The 18,653-nt window shown below is 36.8% G+C and overlaps 1 protein-coding gene across 5 annotated transcripts in view; it reads left to right on the top strand.

The window, feature by feature from the left end:
• Positions 1-4,209: 4,209 nt before the first annotated feature.
• The window catches only part of LOC106057872 (uncharacterized), a 28,572-nt gene continuing 14,128 nt past the window's right edge, over positions 4,210-18,653 (top strand). Inside the window, exon 1 of one of the 5 annotated variants that reach the window (XM_056018881.1) lies at positions 4,210-4,320. The gene's annotated coding sequence lies outside the window, so the exon portion shown is untranslated. The other 4 variants (XM_056018880.1, XM_056018879.1, XM_056018882.1 and 1 more) reach the window with 4 other exon arrangements.

The raw sequence follows: 18,653 nt of genomic DNA on the forward strand, positions 1-18,653 counted from the left end.
TCACCGGTCATTTGCCCGAATGCCCATATAGTCGGTCCGCCCCTGTTTTGCGACATACCATCTGTGCTAATAGATAGCCTATATATTACTCAGTGGTGGCGCAATTATTTAATTTGGTGTGTACGAGTTGTATTTTTCAAAGCCTGCTTGTAAAACAAACATAGGCCTACGTTTCTTTTAAATAATAAACACTGGCAACTGTCATATTTTAGTTATGAAAAAAGCAATAAAAGGAAACTATATATTCACCTAAGATGTTAGCATTCCATATACAGAGAAAAATTTTAAGTAGGCCTACAAATCGTCTTCCAAACTTGTTGCTTTAAAAAGTAAAGTTCCCCTTTCAGACCTTGCGGTCTATTGAGCAGATGATGTAAAGATCATCTGGTTCTGTGGCCTACGGTTAACGAGTGTGTCATGTGGCCAGCACAACGACCAACCGCCTTTACTTTTCCTCAACTAACGTCAGGTACCCATTAGAGCTGGGTGGACTCAGAAGCGCCCGAGATCCTGAAATTCAAAATCCAATCCCAATCTTCACCAGGATTCGAACCCCGGACCCCGGTTCAGTATCCAAGCGCTTTACCGCTCAGCCACCGCGCCTCATTGTTGCTTTAAGTGTATTCAAATAAATTTTTAAAGTCTTTAACTTTTATTTTTATGTCAGCATGGTCCTTTTTGTCTGCGCAGTGGCGGCGCAGAACCTAAATTTCATGTTGGCGTGTTCTTTTTTTCGAGGCCCTCTTGTAAAACTAACAAGACTTATGTTTTCAATAGTTAACACTTGCAACGGTACTGTTATAGACACTATTCACAAAGCTTATATCAACTCACTCTGTCTGCCTGTATGTCAGACTATTTGCCTGTCTTGTAAATAGTTTGTAAATAGTTTCTCCATTGGCATAGACAAAACATGATTCTATAAACAAATGTAACCAAATAGTGTATTAATCACTGGTAATTAGCGCATAGGCCCGAGAAAAAAAGTATTTTTTTTTCTATTGTCTTCCAGGTTTAAAGATTTCAGCAGTGTTCTGTTTCTCTGTCGTCTCGGAAGGGGGGGGGGATAGCGACAGTCCAGAGCACATACAATATGACCAGGCAGCCAATATCGTCAGGACCTTGTACCCTAGACTACATTCTGCCATAAAGCATTGAATAAAAGGCTCGTCGCTGCATACCCTGGATAAAAAGTCTTCCCGCCAACATCCACTGACGTCCCGTTCAATATTTGACCTTGGACGTTTTAATCTTCTTAAGACGGAACTTATAAAACATCAGCCTACACGTCATGTCAAAACATCCAAGGAAAGAAAGAAGATAGTGAACTACATTTATCTAATAAAAATTAAACAAAAATTAAAGGATATGCTACCTCAGTGTTTTAATGGTACAAGGATGACATGCCATTGTTCTGGTCCTAATAACCGACTGTTTCGATTAACCGGAGTTTACTGTATCTAATAGACTAACTGAACCTTTTCGGTAGACCAATTATTGAATTGTAAGTCGATTGGTCTCGATCAAAGGCAATTATGGAGAAATTAGAGAAGCTGCACTCAACATGTATTTGGTAAGAATTTGATTAAGATCATGCAAGATAGTTTGATAATTTGTTATTTCCACCTATTTTTCATTATTTTTTTTGTCTGGATGAAAATGTATTTTTTTTTAAAACTTCCAATTAGAACAGGTATAAAATGTGTCAGACTACTTAATTTACCTAATCCGATCACCACTGAGAGCAAAGAAAAAATGTCTGACTCAATGGTCGTCTGTCGGTGAGGAAGGTCAATGTCAAAGGGCATCTGGGTCAAAATTGGGACTTCCTAAGCCTGCATAAATCGTTACTAATACTGTACTAGCCCAGTTTGTCATCAGTGGATCTATAACGTCCCATATTTTCCCCCTAAAAATTACAGTTTACAGACCTTTAGAGTTCATAAACCAAAGGTTTGGAACCCGATACCAGTTGAGTTCAGGAAAAAAAACAAACATGCTGTACCACATTGAAGAAGTATATTTAGATCTGAGTAATTTAGATTTGTTGGCTATTTGAACTCTCGTTTTTATTGTAGGTTGTGTTTTCATAAACGCCTTGACCTTACATTATGGTTAATTTCCTTTACCTTCAACTTTATTACTTAATCTGGTAAGCCTTTTGGGCACCAACCAGTGACTTGGCTGAATTTAAGTCATTGGTTAATATGCATGACTAAATGCATGACGCGTAGGACGTAATCATCTTCTTTTTTGAAGTAACGTCTGTATTATATAAGATAAGATAGGATAACCATGGTGATTTCAAATGGTGTAACGAGGCTGGGAATAATACTTGTGGCGCAGCCCCCTCATCATGCCTGCAACGACCGCAGCCCAGTACCTGCAAATCATAGCTGGGAGCAGCATTTTTGTGAAGGCCCCATTCAACTTTTTGAAAGCTTAATAATCAATTATATCTAAAAGCATGTTATATTTTACAATAATTTCGGTTCCTGGATCGCTACCTCAGTTTCCTTTATAAAAAATTAAAATATTTCATATGCATATTTTAGTTTTAAAAAAAGGTGTATATTTTTTTGAGTTTGTAGAAGGTGAGGCCCTTGTTAGACGCACTGCCGTAAGTCCGGAGCTGTGCATTTACTTATTCCGAGCATGCTACAAGCGTACACTTCTTTTCAAGATTATTTTTTTGCCAGTTGTAAAAATGCGAAAAAAATGTCAGAAAAAAAACTAAACGTTAAAGTTTCTGATTCTATCTCTTTTGTGGAGGCCCTTTTCTTTTGAAGTCCCTGGGGCTTTGGCCCTAACCTTAAATCCGGCCCTGCTCCAAATATATGGTTCGCCTTCGTCCTAAACATGTTGGCGTTACAGTTCGTCTTGGGACTCTTCCGCTCTGGACGGTGACCTAAGTCGAGAGGGCCTTTCACCTCTTGGTGCGCTATGTGAAGTGGTTTTCCAGGGCATGGCGCTAGGAGCCACATGTGAGAGATTTAGGGGTTAAGGGAGGCCAGTGAGGTCGTTGTTTGACCGAAGGTGCAGCATACCGACCATCAAAGGTTGGCTAATGCCCTTTTTAAGTGTCCCCCCCCTGCCCTTAATGTTTTATTTAAGAGCTATCTTATGTAAAGTACCATTAGTACAAAGATAAACAAAGAAATAGAGGAGTATGTAAAACTTTTAAGTGCTCTTGACATGGTTTCGCTCTTTTACTAAACAACAATTACAACAATAATAATAAAATAATAAAAATAAAATAATAATAAAAAATTATTAATAATAATATAATAATAAGGAAGTTGATCCTGTCCTAAGACTTAGGAAGAGTGCAGTATCAAAGAATCAGCTGTGACCTACATTCTATTATTTCTAATAAAGACAAAGCCTCTTGTCTTCCTAGAAACGCGAGGCCTACTAACAAAATTATACATTTTCCTATTTCATAGGCCAGGGTTTCTCTAAATGTTTTCCATAACGGGACACTTTGCACATTCTTAGTAGTTAGCTAAACACTTTGCTTATTTTTTTTTTTAGAGAGATTAATTCACGTTGTGGCCTACTAGTATTTATTCCAGTAGTTCGTGGTACATAAAACCCAGGCCTCGCGCAACGGTAGATTTCCAAGAAACACATTTGGGGGAAACACTGACGTAGGCTATATGAACCACTCCTAGTAAGTTACTTTATTAAATATATAAATATAACAACCATCGCCTACTATATACTATAGTCTCCAGTTCTTGAATTTGCTGATATGTTTAAGAGAAATTTAGAATATTGTTATGGACCCTTCCCCATATTCCGAGAATGCTTTACCCTTGGTTGACCCGCCATACCACGAGGTCCAAAGGACTAGCAAAGACCCTCCTGCGGGGAACAGTACCAGGGAAAGGAAATATTGCAGACTGAAAATACAGGATCAAAGAATGGACATGTCTGTCACTGAAAGAGACTCTAGTCAAGTCAAAAACTGGAAAGGAGTGGTTAAAGACTTTTGACCGAAAAAAAAAAAATTGTATTCTGCAACATGGCTTTAGCTTGGAATGCTTCATATCTCTCCCCCCCCCCCCCCACACACACACACACAACTAACGTGACTGTATATGCTTTGATCTCAAACGTGTTATTACCTGCCTTCATGCACTATTTTAAAGTTCATTTTACTGTAATGCTATAAACACATTTACTTGAGCATGGAGACTGAAAATTATATGTTTTGAACTATACCAGCTTGATCTTAGGCTCTTGCGATGTGAGACTCCTGTTGGCCTCCAATACAACAAATGTAGTCCTCAATTAAAGTACAGCTGAACTTTTAAGGTATACGTATTCTTTCTTTCAATCAGACCTGGTTTTATTTATACGAAATATCTTAACAAGTTGAGATATGAATTTATTGCAATTTGATCAGTGTGCACGAGTTCTAAAAAAAAATGCTTCTACAAATCTACCCAAATAAATTTTTTTTTTAAATATATAAAATGAATAAGAGATAATATTACATCAATGACAATTTTAAATCAATGAAAACTAGGTCAATATTTCTTGTTTGTCTCTTTCCCTTCTGCTTTTGTAGCTCTTCTAACATGGAACAAGAAAAACATTTTTTTAAATATTTTCTTTTATAACAAAAAAGCTCACACGAAGTGTAATTGTATCAATTAGTTTGGATCAGTAATGTAATTAAATCTGTGATAAAATTTTAGCATAAAACATCTAGATTTATAAAGGGCCCCATATCTCAAATAAAATACGCCTTATGAAGTTCATGCATTAGCTCATACGAAGTGTAATTGTATCAATTAGTTTGGATCAGTAATGTAATTAAATCTGTAATAAAATTTTAGCATAAAGCATCTAGATTTATAAAGGGCCCCATATCTCAAATAAAATACGCCTTATGTATAGGCCATACTGGTAACCGCCTAAGGAGTCGAATACACGTATGTATTTAGTATTCATTTGAAGCTTATAAAATAGGTCGATGAGAAGATTGATATACTTTGGCCTTGTAAGGAAACTAGACCTAGGTTTTTTTTTTCCCAATAATTGATATTGAAACTAGATATATGTTTTTTTCCCTCCATTTATTGTTCTTGAAAGTAGATCTAGGTTGGAACAGTGGAAGAAGTTGTAAGAATGGAAAGTGGGTGCTTGACGATGGGGGAGGATGAGAAAGAGGCGGGACTGTGGAGGCGTTTACGGAGAGGAAAAAAAAAAAGCCAATGGACTTCTTGGAAATCGAGATAAGAAGTTAAATTTAGAAGCAAGCGCCATAACTGTGTTGAACTTGTCAATTCTTGGTATCAGTTCTTCGAAGTGTTCATGCATAAATTCACGAAACGCTGTAGATATGTGTAGCTCTGATCTCGCTAATTTTTTTCTTTCATGCGAATCTTTTACATTGGTAAGTAAAGTTCCCCTACCAGAACTAACTATCTAGGGGGCAGAATAGATGATGAAAGGGCATCGGTATCTGTGGCCCACGGTTAACGAGGATGTCATGTGACCAACACAACGTCCAACCGCCATTACTTTTCCCCAACTATTGTCAGGTACCTATTACAACTGGGTGAACTCGGGGAGGCCTTAAAAATCCCGAAATTTAAAATCCCAGTCTTCACTGGGATTCGAACCTGAGATTCCTATGTTCGGTTGCCAAGCGCTTTACCCCTCAACCACCACGACTCCTTTAAGATTGCTAAGCTTTCACTTTTTTCTTTATTGAACCCAATTATTTCAAAATTTAAGAACCACCGTAATCGACGTAGTGAAGTAATTATGGGATCCCGAAAAAAACCTAAACCGTTAACAATTTTTAGAATCGAATTTAGGTTAAAGTATGAACAACCATTTATATATATATATATATATATATATATATATATATATATATATATATATATATATATATATATATATATAAGCAGGATAAAATGTTAGGTCATCAAGTATTATAATGCTTTGTCTTCGATTCCGAAGATTAAGGATGAGTGCAGTATCACACAGTACCACGCTAATCCATTTTCGACCTGCATATTTTGACGCATCTAATGTAGACGAAGCCGTTGTCCGCCAAATACCTATTTAAATTTTCTTTTTGTCATCCGCCTATGTCTTCGTCCAGACCCCTTCTTGAGGGTCTCAAGTGTGTGTCCCACAACCTTTGTGAGAAGTCTCCAGCTGTCTCCATTAGAGACCATCCGCTGCAAGCTGCCTTCCTCTATGCCAATGAGGGCAAAATGGTGTCTTATCCTTATAGCGCTTCTGTTGAAGGGAGACAACTCGTTTACATTGTCCTTTAAAAATTATACCCCCTTTCAGACCTTAAGATCTAAAGTGCAGATGATATTTAGGCCATCTGTTTCTTTGGCCAACGGTTAACGAGCAGGGTTTCATGTGTCCAGCACAACGACCAACCGCTTTTACTTTGCCTAACGAAAGTCAGGTACCCATAAGAGCTAAGTGGACCTAGGGGCACCCTAAAAATCTCTAAATTCAAAATCCCAGCCTTCATCGAGATTCGAACCCAGGGCCCCAGGTTCGAAAGCCAAGCGCTTAACCACTCAGCCACCTCGCCTCGTCCTCCTTTAAGCTCGCCAATAAAAAATCGACTTTGACATGCGGTCATTTCCCATACTGGATAGGTGTCCGAGCTAGCTCCTCTGTCGAATGGTTGGTCAGTAGTGCTTCTAAACTGTGTAAACCAGTTATTTGTGAGAAATTATTGCCAGCGTATGCCTATTATTAAAAACAAAGATAATTGGTACATTTTGTTACTTAGACATTGACTGCAGGTAGCTTGTGTCTACGAGAGGATAGACCAGCGGTTCTCAACCTTTTTTTACTCGGCGACCCTTTTTACAATTCCTCACTATGCCGCGACCCCCAACAGTAAATTATTTTCGTTCATAGGTATAAATAACTGTGATTTCGCTAATGTTACAAAATTAGAATTGTAGGCCTAATGTAAAAATGATTTGCATAGCCAAAGCTTTATGTTGAATCATGAAAAAATACGGAATTACATTCTTGAAATATATTTCTCTCCTAATCATCAAATCACACAAAAATGAAATAATATCTTTATGTCATGTATTTATTGACCTTTCTATTTCTTAGTCACATTATTCACATTTCATACACATGTGACGAGTTTCAGTAATTAGACTTTTTAATTAACATGCTGTTATGCAAATAATGTTTCCATCCCAATGGAAGAAGAAGGAGGAGCGACACAGACAAATTGGGACATGACTGCAAACGCTTGATCCAGATTTGTGAAACTATAGAGACACGCTTTGCTGCATCCGTATTAATGAGTTCAATCAACTATTTCTGTCTCCTAAACATCTTCAACTTTGACTTTCGTTGGAGTTCTGGCAGGTGGATATGGGACGTTAAGTGCATTTGGAAAGTTGGATGAAATTTGGTCGTAAGCTTTAGCAAATGTTCTTTCACAAAATTGTCATTCTATTCGTTTGTCAGGTTCAATGTCATTTTCCTCATAGAGATAAGATTGGAAACATATACTATTATTTTCCTCTAATTTTGTTTGCCAATCTGATGTTTCATTTGGAAGGATTGGATTTTTTTTTTTAGACGCGAGGTAAATTGCAATTGATCCTTGCACTGACGCTTTTCATTGCTTTGTGTTATTTTACTTAACATTGTCTTCGATATTAATATTCGACGATGAATCACAAACTGAGTACCGAAAACTTTTGGGGACTCATTCTTTACCAGATCAACATACTACCATACTAGGAGCACCATCTGTGCAGACATCACTGATATTTTTCAATATTTTAGACTTTTCCCAAAAATGAACTAAATTTCTCGTATACACCCATATACTGTCGTAGTCGTTGGAAGTGGATTGCAAAAGAAAAAAAAACCTCATCTTTAAATCTCTAACATTTATATGCATAACCATTCCTCTAAACTACTGGGTATCCATGTCGACAAAGTTCGGTTGCTAGTTATCAAAATGATATAACAGATCTTTCGGCATTATACATTCGACTTAAGAGACTTTGCTATAAATACTACAAATAACATACTGGAGTTTTTCAATTCCTGCTTAAACTAATGGGTCAGGCAGAGGAAACAGTGGTGTATGTCTTACGAGAGTTTCCAAGAGCTGCGGGTAGACATCTGAAGGGTCACTTGAACTGAATGGAGGAGCTCTGAGGCACTACGTTTAACAACATTTCTGAGCAGAGCACTACCCGAGGCCCATGCTGTCCTACTAATTCCTACCCTGCTACTTTTAAGAGTTCATCCAAAATTCAATATTTTCCAATATGTTTTGCATTTCTATACAAAGTTTACGTATTAAAATTCAAATTTATGGTTGTGTTGTTCAACCTTTTTCAAAACGTATTTGTTTTGGCTTACATATTACAAAAATTGTACACTGTTGATATTATAGGCTTGCTGTTTTAATATTTGATGGTGCACCTTAAAATCCATCATTACCTTACGAAATAATTGTCTTACTAATGCTGATGTTTGACCTTACAGACGACAGTCCAGAGCTTTACTACACGACCAGGCGTAACGATACGTTTTGCATTAATTGGCAGTAACTTACACTGTTAACATTATTTCTGCTGTCACTATTAAAATGTTTGAAATTAATTATGATTCAGCTGTCTGCAACATCTATCCTGAAACAACAATAAAAATGGTAAATTCCAATGAAAAAAACGTTTGTATGTGTCAAGTTTTGCGTTAAAATAGTTCCGACAATTTGTTAGTCGACCCCCGATGGGGGTCGCGATCCACATGTTGAGAACCCCCTGGGATAGACCCTTTGAAGAATTAACAAGACATAGCTCTACATTGTAAGGTTTATTTCAGATGCCGAAAACGTTATAATGGTGGATTTTGACGCTAAAAGCTCATCACAGAAAACTCCTCTCTATCTACACATTGGTTTTTCATGATCCTGTTTACATTGTTTTAAAAAAAGTAAAATACTTTAATTGAGGAAAAGAAAAGAAAGCGATATAAAACTATGAAGTGGCGATAGAATGGAAGCTAAATAAAAACGCTAAATAATTAAAATAGAAAGATTGGGAAAGATTTTGAAATATATAGACGAACACAATGAAAGTCTGGGAAGCCATATTAAAAGATCACTTAGGCAAACTAAATTAATACTTTATGCTACGAAGGAAAGAGTTGAGAAATTTAATTAAACTAGTTTAATTTAATTATACATAGCATGATCCAATTAAAACAATCTTTTTTTTACATCTTCATCTAAAGACTATCTTCTTATCACAGTGTAGCCTTCTCTACAAAGAATTAAAAACTATTCATTTATATGTAACTTATATTAAATTAATGAATGATTTGTATGAATCAGGGCCGGATGTGAGTATATGTTTACTACAGAATGAATATGCTTTGTGCATCACTCTTTAAAAGACCCTCAACCGGGCCTCTCGATTGCGAAATAATTTTTTAACCAATTGCGCCTTTCATAAATCATAAAAAAAAAAGTGAAATGTTATTACATTTACAAGTGTTCTGTTTCTTTCTTTACCAATGACACGCTTGTAATTTATTAAGTACTTTATTGAAGCTCGAAATGACTAAAGGCCTCCACTTATAAAAAAAAATCCGGTACTGGTATGAATCCAAAGCCAACGACCAAAACACATAAGATGTTGGCAGTGGTTGCTAGGACAAACAAAGGGGGACGTAACTGGAAAAAAAAAAAAAGGGGCTAAGTTCTCATGAACTTAGTTTCGAGTCGTATTGATCAGTGCATCTATTCTTATGGCTTGTCTATTGCCTTGCCTAATGCTCGCTCTTGTTGCTAAGCCACTCAGTCACATGCGCTGTATTAGCTAAGTACATTAATGGTACATGTAATAACGATATGAGAAAGTGAACTTAAGACAAGGCCAGATTTAGGCCAGTGTGAAACTAAGCAGGGTCTTAACCTTAAAGGCGGCCATGACATTTCAAACATTAAAAATTCTTAACAAAATATGCATGTTATATATAAGATAATTAGAGAAATAAGATTTAAATTATAAGTTTTCTTTTTTTTTTCTGTTCGAACTTGACATCCTTTCAGATTTATAAATATTATTAGGTCTAAGTGCATTAATATTTCAGATTTATAAATGTTATTAGGTCTAAGTGCATTAATATTTCAGATTTATAAATATTATTAGGTCTAAGTGCAAATTAGTGCATTAATATTTCAGATTTATAAATATTATTAGGTCTAAGTGCATTAGTATTTCAGATTTATAAATGTTATTAGGTCTAATTGCATTAATATTAATGCTGTAAGACGCCAGTGTCTTCAAGTTTTCAAAATATTGCACTTGTTTAGGGAAACCTTTTGATTTCTGAATATTTTTGTTTTTACAAAACATACATGACTCTGCCTGTCTGCATGTCTGTCTGTCTGGTACAAATCTTGTACACGTTATTTCTCTCACTTCCCATTCTTGGATCAAATTGAAACTCTGCATAATTATTTATTGGTCAAGACAATATATGTGTAAAAAAATGAACCAATTAATTAATTAATTAGTGGTAATTAATTTTGTTTTATATATTGAACGAAGATAAGTCTGCCAGTATTAAGAAATATGAAAGCAATTGTGCAGTTCTTTCCCCAATATAAGTTTTATTTTAAAAAATAATATTGCTATATTTTCCGTGTCATTTTTTTAAATTTAAGAAGGGCGAGGTGACAGAGTGGTGAAGCACTTTGCTTACGAACCGGGGGGTCTCGGATTCAAATCGCCCTGAAGGCAGGGATTTGAAGTTCCGGATTTATAAAACGCCCCTGAGTCCATCTATTTCTAATGGGTAGTTGGGGGAAAATAAAGGTGTTTTGCCGGTGGTCGTTGTGCTGGCCACATGACCCCCACGTAAACGGTAGGACATAGAAGCGGACGACCTTTATATCATCTGACCTACTAATCGCAAGTTCTGAAAAGCGTAATTTATATTAATAAAATGGGGTTTGGAATTTTTTTTTCCTTTTCTTTTTTTGTATTTATGCACCGGCACCGCTTTTTCTTTAATATGTTACTCGAAATGAAGGCCTATAATCCCATGAATAGTTAAATAGCTTCTGTCTGTCTGTCTGTCTGTCTACTTTACATAGCAAGAGAAAAAGACAGGCGCAGAAAACATAAAAAAACAAAACAAAACGGAAATAAACCCCAAGCGGACATGGCTTTGTCTGTATCAGTGTGGGAAAATATGTAGGTCACAGGTGGGTTTGCGTAATCCTGAGAATCATTGAACTCATCATTAATCTTCCAAGCGTAGACGTTTCCATTATTAGAGAGAGAGTTAAAGAGAGAGAAAGAGAGAGAGGGAAAGAGAGAAAGAGAGTGAGAGAGAGAGAGAGAGGGAAAGAGAGAAAGAGAGTGAGAGAGAGAGAGAGAGAGAGAGAGAGAGAGAGAGAGAGAGGGGGGGGGAAACGAGACAGTGAGAGACATAGACAGAGAGAGTTGGGCTATAGTGGAATGCGTTAATTACTTTTTTTTTCTAGTTCGAATCACCTCTTATTTCCATTAGTTTCCATTTTCACCCTCCCCCTCACATTCAAAATGTCTTTTTAGAGTGGGTAAACAAATATATAAAAGACATGTGTCATCATTATAAATATTAGCAACGATAATAAAATAGAACAAAAAAGGATAAAGTTTGATCATAAAAACTTTTTTTTTTTATTCTACTCAAAGCCCAAGCTTTAATGGATGTTAATTAACTTTTTTTTTAATATATATTTCTTTTCCTAAAGAAGACTATAACAAAGAGAAAGGACGATCGATTCAGAATAGCCATTGTTGGCTTTGATTTTTAGTGTGTGTGTGTGAGAGAGAGAGTTATGGTAACCGTGCCACGAGGAGGAAACAGTTAATGGTATATTATTATCACCAACACCGTAGTTACGGAGTTGTGAATGGGCTAAATACAACCAAAAAAAAAAAAAATCACACAGAATAGCATACGCAATACTATTGCCCTGGGTCTCTCCCTACCCACCCCCAGACACGCTAGTCCCATTTGTTAATACACTTTTAATATTTATATATATATATCTGTAACATACACACCTATTATGACCTATACAACTTGAGAGGGAGGGGTGAGGGATCTGTAATGAACTGGGGGAGGGAACGGGGGTGCTCGATTTAGTCAAGCGAAGTTAGTAAATATTAGAATCAACGGTTCCGGAGCAGTCGCGGTTGATTGACAGATCGACCAAATAGTTCGGAGAACCAGGTAAGGACAGATTAGTACTTACTTAAAACTCTAAGAGGTAGATAGTGTATTTCTTAGATTTCGCCTTCAGGTTTGTTATCGGATAATTTCTGGATAGTGGGACGTTTCATCAGATCAGGTATGTTAGCGGTAGGAAGAATGAAAGAGAGAGAGAAAAGAAACGAAGAAATAAAGGAACAACTAAAGTTATACACGAATGACGGTTGAAAGAAAATTTATTGAGAACACAATAGAGACAGAGAAAGAGAGAGAGAGAGAAAAAGGAAGAAAAGACAGGAAGAAAAAGATAGAAATGAGGAAAAAGAGAGAGAGAAAGAAAGAAAAAGAGAGACAGAGACAGAAAGAAGAAGAGAGAGAGAGAGAGTAGATAAAGAAAAAAAGAAAGGTAAAAAAAAGGAGAGAGGGAGAAAGGAAGAAAAAGAAATTTAAAGAGAGAAAGGAAGAAGAGAGAGAGAGAGAGAGGGAGAAAAGAGAGAAAGGAAGAAAAGAAAGAAAGGAAGAAAAGAGAGAGAAAGAGAGAAGGGAAGAAAAGAAAGAAAGGAAGAAAAGAGAAAGAGAAAAGAGAGAAAGGAAGAAAAGAGAGAGATGAAGAAAATAAAAAAAAAGAGAGAGAAAAGGAAGAAAATAGAGAGAAGGGAAGAAAGCGAGAGAGATGAAGAAAATAAAAAAAGAGAGAGAGAAGGAAGAAAAAGAGAGAGAGAAAGGAAGAAAGAGAGAGAGAGTGAGAAAGGAAGAAAAGAGAGAGAGAGAGAAACTAAATCTACATTTTACGCTGTGTAAAGTGAGAGACAAACAATGAGTGAATCTGTAAGAACATAATCACGGGACAAAAGTAAATTGGAATCAACATTTTAGAATAAGAGGAAAAAAAACAGTGATATTCTCTTTCCATGATTTCTTGGTCACAACGGTTAAGTCCGGCCCCGCTATTTAGCGACGGGTGAATACTACTTGTTTTATATAAATTGCTTGCTTAATAGAAACAGTGAACAGCAAGAGTTTCGCCTGAATACATTGATTAATACATTCATTAATGTCTGTGCGTGTCTGTGTTGAGGAGGGAGAGGGGATCTAGACAGAATCCTCGAAGGAAGGCCTGCTAGGGCTCCATGTCTCTGTTTAGTTACTCCAGCCTTCAGCCTCATATACCGTTTTTTTTTGACGGACTCTAACATGCTGATATTGTTTCCAATTAATATCAAGGAGATCGGGAAACGCAATTAAAAATTCATCATCCTGGAAGGCTTGTTCAGACCAAATATTTGAATGTATTATCGAAATAGGAACAATGTGAGGAACTCAACACCGCACTTATTAAAAAGGTGATCGTATATCAAATAGACAGCTCTACACCAGGACGTTTAAGATACTGCAAGTGACATAAATATTTATACGTAGGCGCAGGGGCGGACTAACTCTATGGGTATTCGAGCAAATACCCGGTGGGCCAGTAACCAAATGGGCCGGTAGGGCCACCAAAAGGGACGCATGAATGCCACTGTGACACGTAGGCCTACTAAAGTGTTCAATGTTTTGTAATATTCTCTAAAAGTGAGCAGCGGCGTAGCTAGGGTGTGGGAGGAGGGGAGAGAATTTGAAAATCCCCCTGGGCCCCCACTCGAGGGGGGCCCCCAAATAAGTGTTTTTTTTTAATTATAAATTAAATATTATACAAAATGCTGGAGCCCCCAATGAGGTCAAGCCCCCCCCCCAGAGCCCCCAAACGATGGTAAATTCCTAGCTACTCCCCTGAAAGTGAGCGTCGTGTTTGTAATAGCTTACGTCTTTAGACAGTGCTTCTAGTAGGCTTCATACTTTTAGGACTTACACCCTAAGGGATCAAAAAAAGTAACATAAGACCTATATTTCTTATAAAGGTATAGAGTTCACTGTATGCATGCGTTAAGTTATCGATACATTATCAAACTTGACCTAATGATTTTGAGGACAGGCAGACCTACAATCAGATGCCCATCATATGATAGACAATTTATAGGCCAGGTTGTGTAGAAATGCCCGGGCAGATTTTGACACCCAGTCCTCCCTCTGTTCCGATAGATCTATTTGAATGTAGTTACGTAAATACAGAAGAAGAGATAACATTATTATATCCGCATGTAATGATATTAATTGTTTAATTATGACAGAAAGTATTTGGAAACTCTAGGCCAACAAAAGCGAACAAGAGCACCACTCTGACCGGCCTGATAGAACAGTGTATTATGTGTTACGCGTGTCTATGTTGACGCTGCCATTTTCCTTCTCTTTACCAGGCTAACCTGTGCGGGGCATGCCATTTATGAAACGGAACCTTAAGGAACGGCGCCTAAATTATTGACAAGGTTTTGGTGGAGCTCTTTTACAACCTCGCACAGTGCAATGGAAATACTCTCGCACCCCTTAGACCACTGGTTCTCAACCTGTGGGTCGCGACCCCTTGGGGGGGGGGGTTGATTGAAGATTTGTCAGGGGTCGCCTAAGACCATCGAAAATATGGATTGTATTTTGTCTACTCTTCTATTGCTGTGTGTGTGGGGGGGGGGGATCGCGGAAGAGTGGGGGATAGTAAAAGGGGGTCGCCGAGCTTAAAAGGTAGAGAACCTCTGCCTTAGACACTCCCACGAGATTCTTATTCCGCTACCTAATCGTTTCCCCCTGTCCGAGTGCCCCCCCCCCCCCCGCCGATCCTGGTCTAGATCGATCCTATTTAAGAAACTACATGACCATTTTGGCTTTGTTAGGAAATACTTCTTTAAAAAAAGTCATATATAGTCTTTTACTGGGTGGTCAAGATAAAAGAGTCATGGGTGATTACAGGAGCACGAATACTTTCAAAAAAGTAAATTACAATATATTATAATTTGTATATAAAAATAGTAAAACAGAATATTATTATTAATAGACCCCCCCCCTCCCCCCCCCCCCCAAAAAAAAAAAAAAAAAAAAAAAAAAAACCTTTCATGGTGCTTTTATTCGGTTATTAGTGGCAGTATAATACAAATTGCAGCATGACTGCGGACTACTTTTATCTTGGCTACCTTGTATATAATTAATATCTACTTCCGTTTCTATTAGGTTCGGCACTCAACATTCGCCAGCACACTCGTACACATAGACGCACACACACACCCTTTACGAACACAACCACACACATGGTATTTTGGGCCTACATTTGCTAAGCAAATGTCGGTATTATTAAATAAGCACTTGTAAAGAAACACATACACACGCTCAATCATTAACACACATGGTCCACCGTCTTAGTCAGACGGGCAATCAATGTCATTGAACCGTGTCCTGCAGGTTCCAGCCGCAATAATCTGTGTCGTTCGGTTGCATCACCACGAGGCCCTATTGAATTTCTTGACCTTCTTCGTGACTTGCGATTAACATTGCCTCATCGATTTGCATTGATCTGCTGTGATCTAGTTTCATACTCCCAAGTCTAAGATCTTCACGACCTCACGTTCTGTTGTTATTCAGCATAATGCGTCATTCTATTTGCGAAGGAACAGCGGCTTTATCACTGCTGGCGGCAGTAGTTAGGCTAAGGTTTAGGCAGTACTTAGGTTAAGGTTTAGGCAGTACTTAGGTTAAGGTCTAGGCAGTACTTATGTTAGGGTTTAGGCAGTACTTAGGTTAAGGTTTAGGCAGTACTTATAGGTTAGGGTTTTGGCAGTACTTATAGGTTAGGGTTTGTTTAGGCAGTACTTATAGGTTAGGGTTTAGGCAGTACTTATAGGTTAAGGTTTAGGCAGTACTTATAGGTTAGGGTTTAGGCAGTACGTATAGGTTATGGCTTGTTTAGGCAGTACTTATAGGTTAGGGTTTAGGCAGTACTTAGGTTAGGGTTTAGGCAGTACTTATAGGTTAGGGTTTAGGCAGTACTTATAGGTAAGGGTTTAGGCAGTACTTATAGGTTATGGTTTGTTTAGGCAGTACTTACAGGTTAGGATTCAGGCAGTACTTATAGGTTATGGTTTAGACAGTACTTAGGTCAAGTCATGCATTTAATCACTCCAAAACTCTAGATTAATCTACTCTCGAACAGACACAGTACCAGGACGATCTCTTCCCCCCCCCCTCGTCTAATGACTCATACCCTAAGGCTTTAATCTGTTCTGTTTGTAAAACATTTTTCTTTTACAAACTTTATATCAATTTTGTCTGTCTGTCTGTCTGTCGGGTACAAATTGTGTCGACTTTGTGGAGACGCTGCTGCCTTATTAAAAATTTCATTAAAATAAAATAAAAAAAAATCTTCTCAAAAGAAGCCTTCCCCCTCCGCTTTTCACCATTAATTTGTTTTGCATTCACTAGCGACTGACTTGCACGTGTTGGAAAGACTTTGCTAGAGAGACTCAACTTGGAACCTGATGTCATGATGGCTCATACGGATACACACTGTCACACCTTCTTCCCATGTCATCATTAGCTAAGTTATCTTTCCACAGTGGAGGATTTTTTTTCCCTGACATTTGCCATTCTCAATTATTTTGTGAGACTTATTTGTTTAGACTAGGCTTGTCTATTTTTGTCTCTCGCGGGAGATAACTGTAAACATGGCTAGTACAGAAAGAGGTATAAACGCGTGTTGGACTTCAATGTCCAATCCTCTCCCTTAGTAGATAAAAAAAAAAGCACTTCGCAACTAGACTTCTAATTGGGGTTCAATTTGCAAGACAGCTGGTCTCAATCTTTTAAAATTGCTGCTTGCCGTCAGCCTAAGACATCCTAAGACTGGCGTGTTAGTAACATTGGTCCGCTTGATTGAGAAACGCTGTACCATAAAGACATTATCTTAATTCATACTATTCGCTTACTATTTTCGTGTTTTTCGCTTAGAGTTGAATTAATTGATGATAAGTGAAGGTCTCTCTAATAGACGGGACGTCTGTGTGAAGTCTGTCAATGAACTCTTTATGTTTTGTGTCTGTTCTATTTATGTCAATGTATTTCGAGTTGTTGTCTCCGTTTTTTGAGAAAAAGAGTCCTTGACCTTGTAATCATAACAAATTTTCATATGGATCAATAATTAGTCTTAGTAGTAGTCTTAGTACATCAATCAATCGATACCACTAAGTTGTTTGTGTTGTTGGTCCCTCATTTATTTTTACATTCTATTCTTGATATCTTTTGGGTCTGTTCTTGAATCTTTTCTTGATATAATCTTGATATTTATATATTCTTGATCCATTCTTGATATATTCTTGCTCTATTATTGATATCTTCTTGGTCTATTCTTGATCTATTCTTGATATCTTGATGTATTCTTGATGTCTTGATCTATTCTTGATGTCTTGATCTATTCTTGATGTCTTGATCTATTCTTGATGTCTTTATCTATTCTTGATGTCTTGATCTATTCTTGATGTCTTGATCTATTCTTGATGTCTTGATCTATTCTTTATGTCTTGATCTATTCTTGATGTCTTGATCTATTCTTGATGTCTTGATCTATTCTTGATGTCTTTATCTATTCTTTATGTCTTGATCTATTCTTGATGTCTTGATCTATTCTTGATGTCTTGATCTATTCTTGATGTCTTGATCTATTCTTGATGTCTTTATCTATTCTTTATGTCTTTATCTATTCTTTATGTCTTGATCTATTCTTGATGTCTTGATCTATTCTTGATGTCTTTATCTATTCTTTATGTCTTTATCTATTCTTGATGTCTTGATCTATTCTTGATGTCTTGATCTATTCTTGATGTCTTGATCTATTCTTGATGTCTTGATCTATTCTTGATGTCTTGATCTATTCTTTATGTCTTTATCTATTCTTTATGTCTTGATCTATTCTTGGTGTCTTGATCTATTCTTGATGTTTGGATCTATTCTTGATGTCTTGATCTATTCTTGATGTCTTGATCTATTCTTGATGTCTTGATCTATTCTTGATGTCTTGATCTATTCTTTATGTCTTGATCTATTCTTGGTGTCTTGATCTATTCTTGATGTCTTGATCTATTCTTGATGTCTTGATCTATTCTTTATGTCTTGATCTATTCTTGGTGTCTTGATCTATTCTTGATGTTTGGATCTATTCTTGATGTCTTGATCTATTCTTGATGTCTTAATCTATTCTTGATATCTTCTTCACAGACGTATCTATCATCCCTTAAGTTACAGATGTTTCCAAAAAAGAGATTATTTTGTTTAATATCTTAAATGTGCAACTCTAAGATCTATTCTTAATTTGTTCCACAAACTTACATGCACTATCTTAAACATTGAGATCTATTCTTAAATTGTTCCAGAAACTTAGATCCTGAGTCTTTTAGATCTATTCTTAATTTGTTATACAAACTTACAGACTTTATATAAGACTTTGAAATATGTTCTTAACTTGTTCCTGAAACTTAGATCCTAGC

Source organism: Biomphalaria glabrata, chromosome 2 (assembly GCF_947242115.1).
Source record: "Biomphalaria glabrata chromosome 2, xgBioGlab47.1, whole genome shotgun sequence".
Lineage (NCBI taxonomy): Eukaryota > Metazoa > Mollusca > Gastropoda > Planorbidae > Biomphalaria > Biomphalaria glabrata.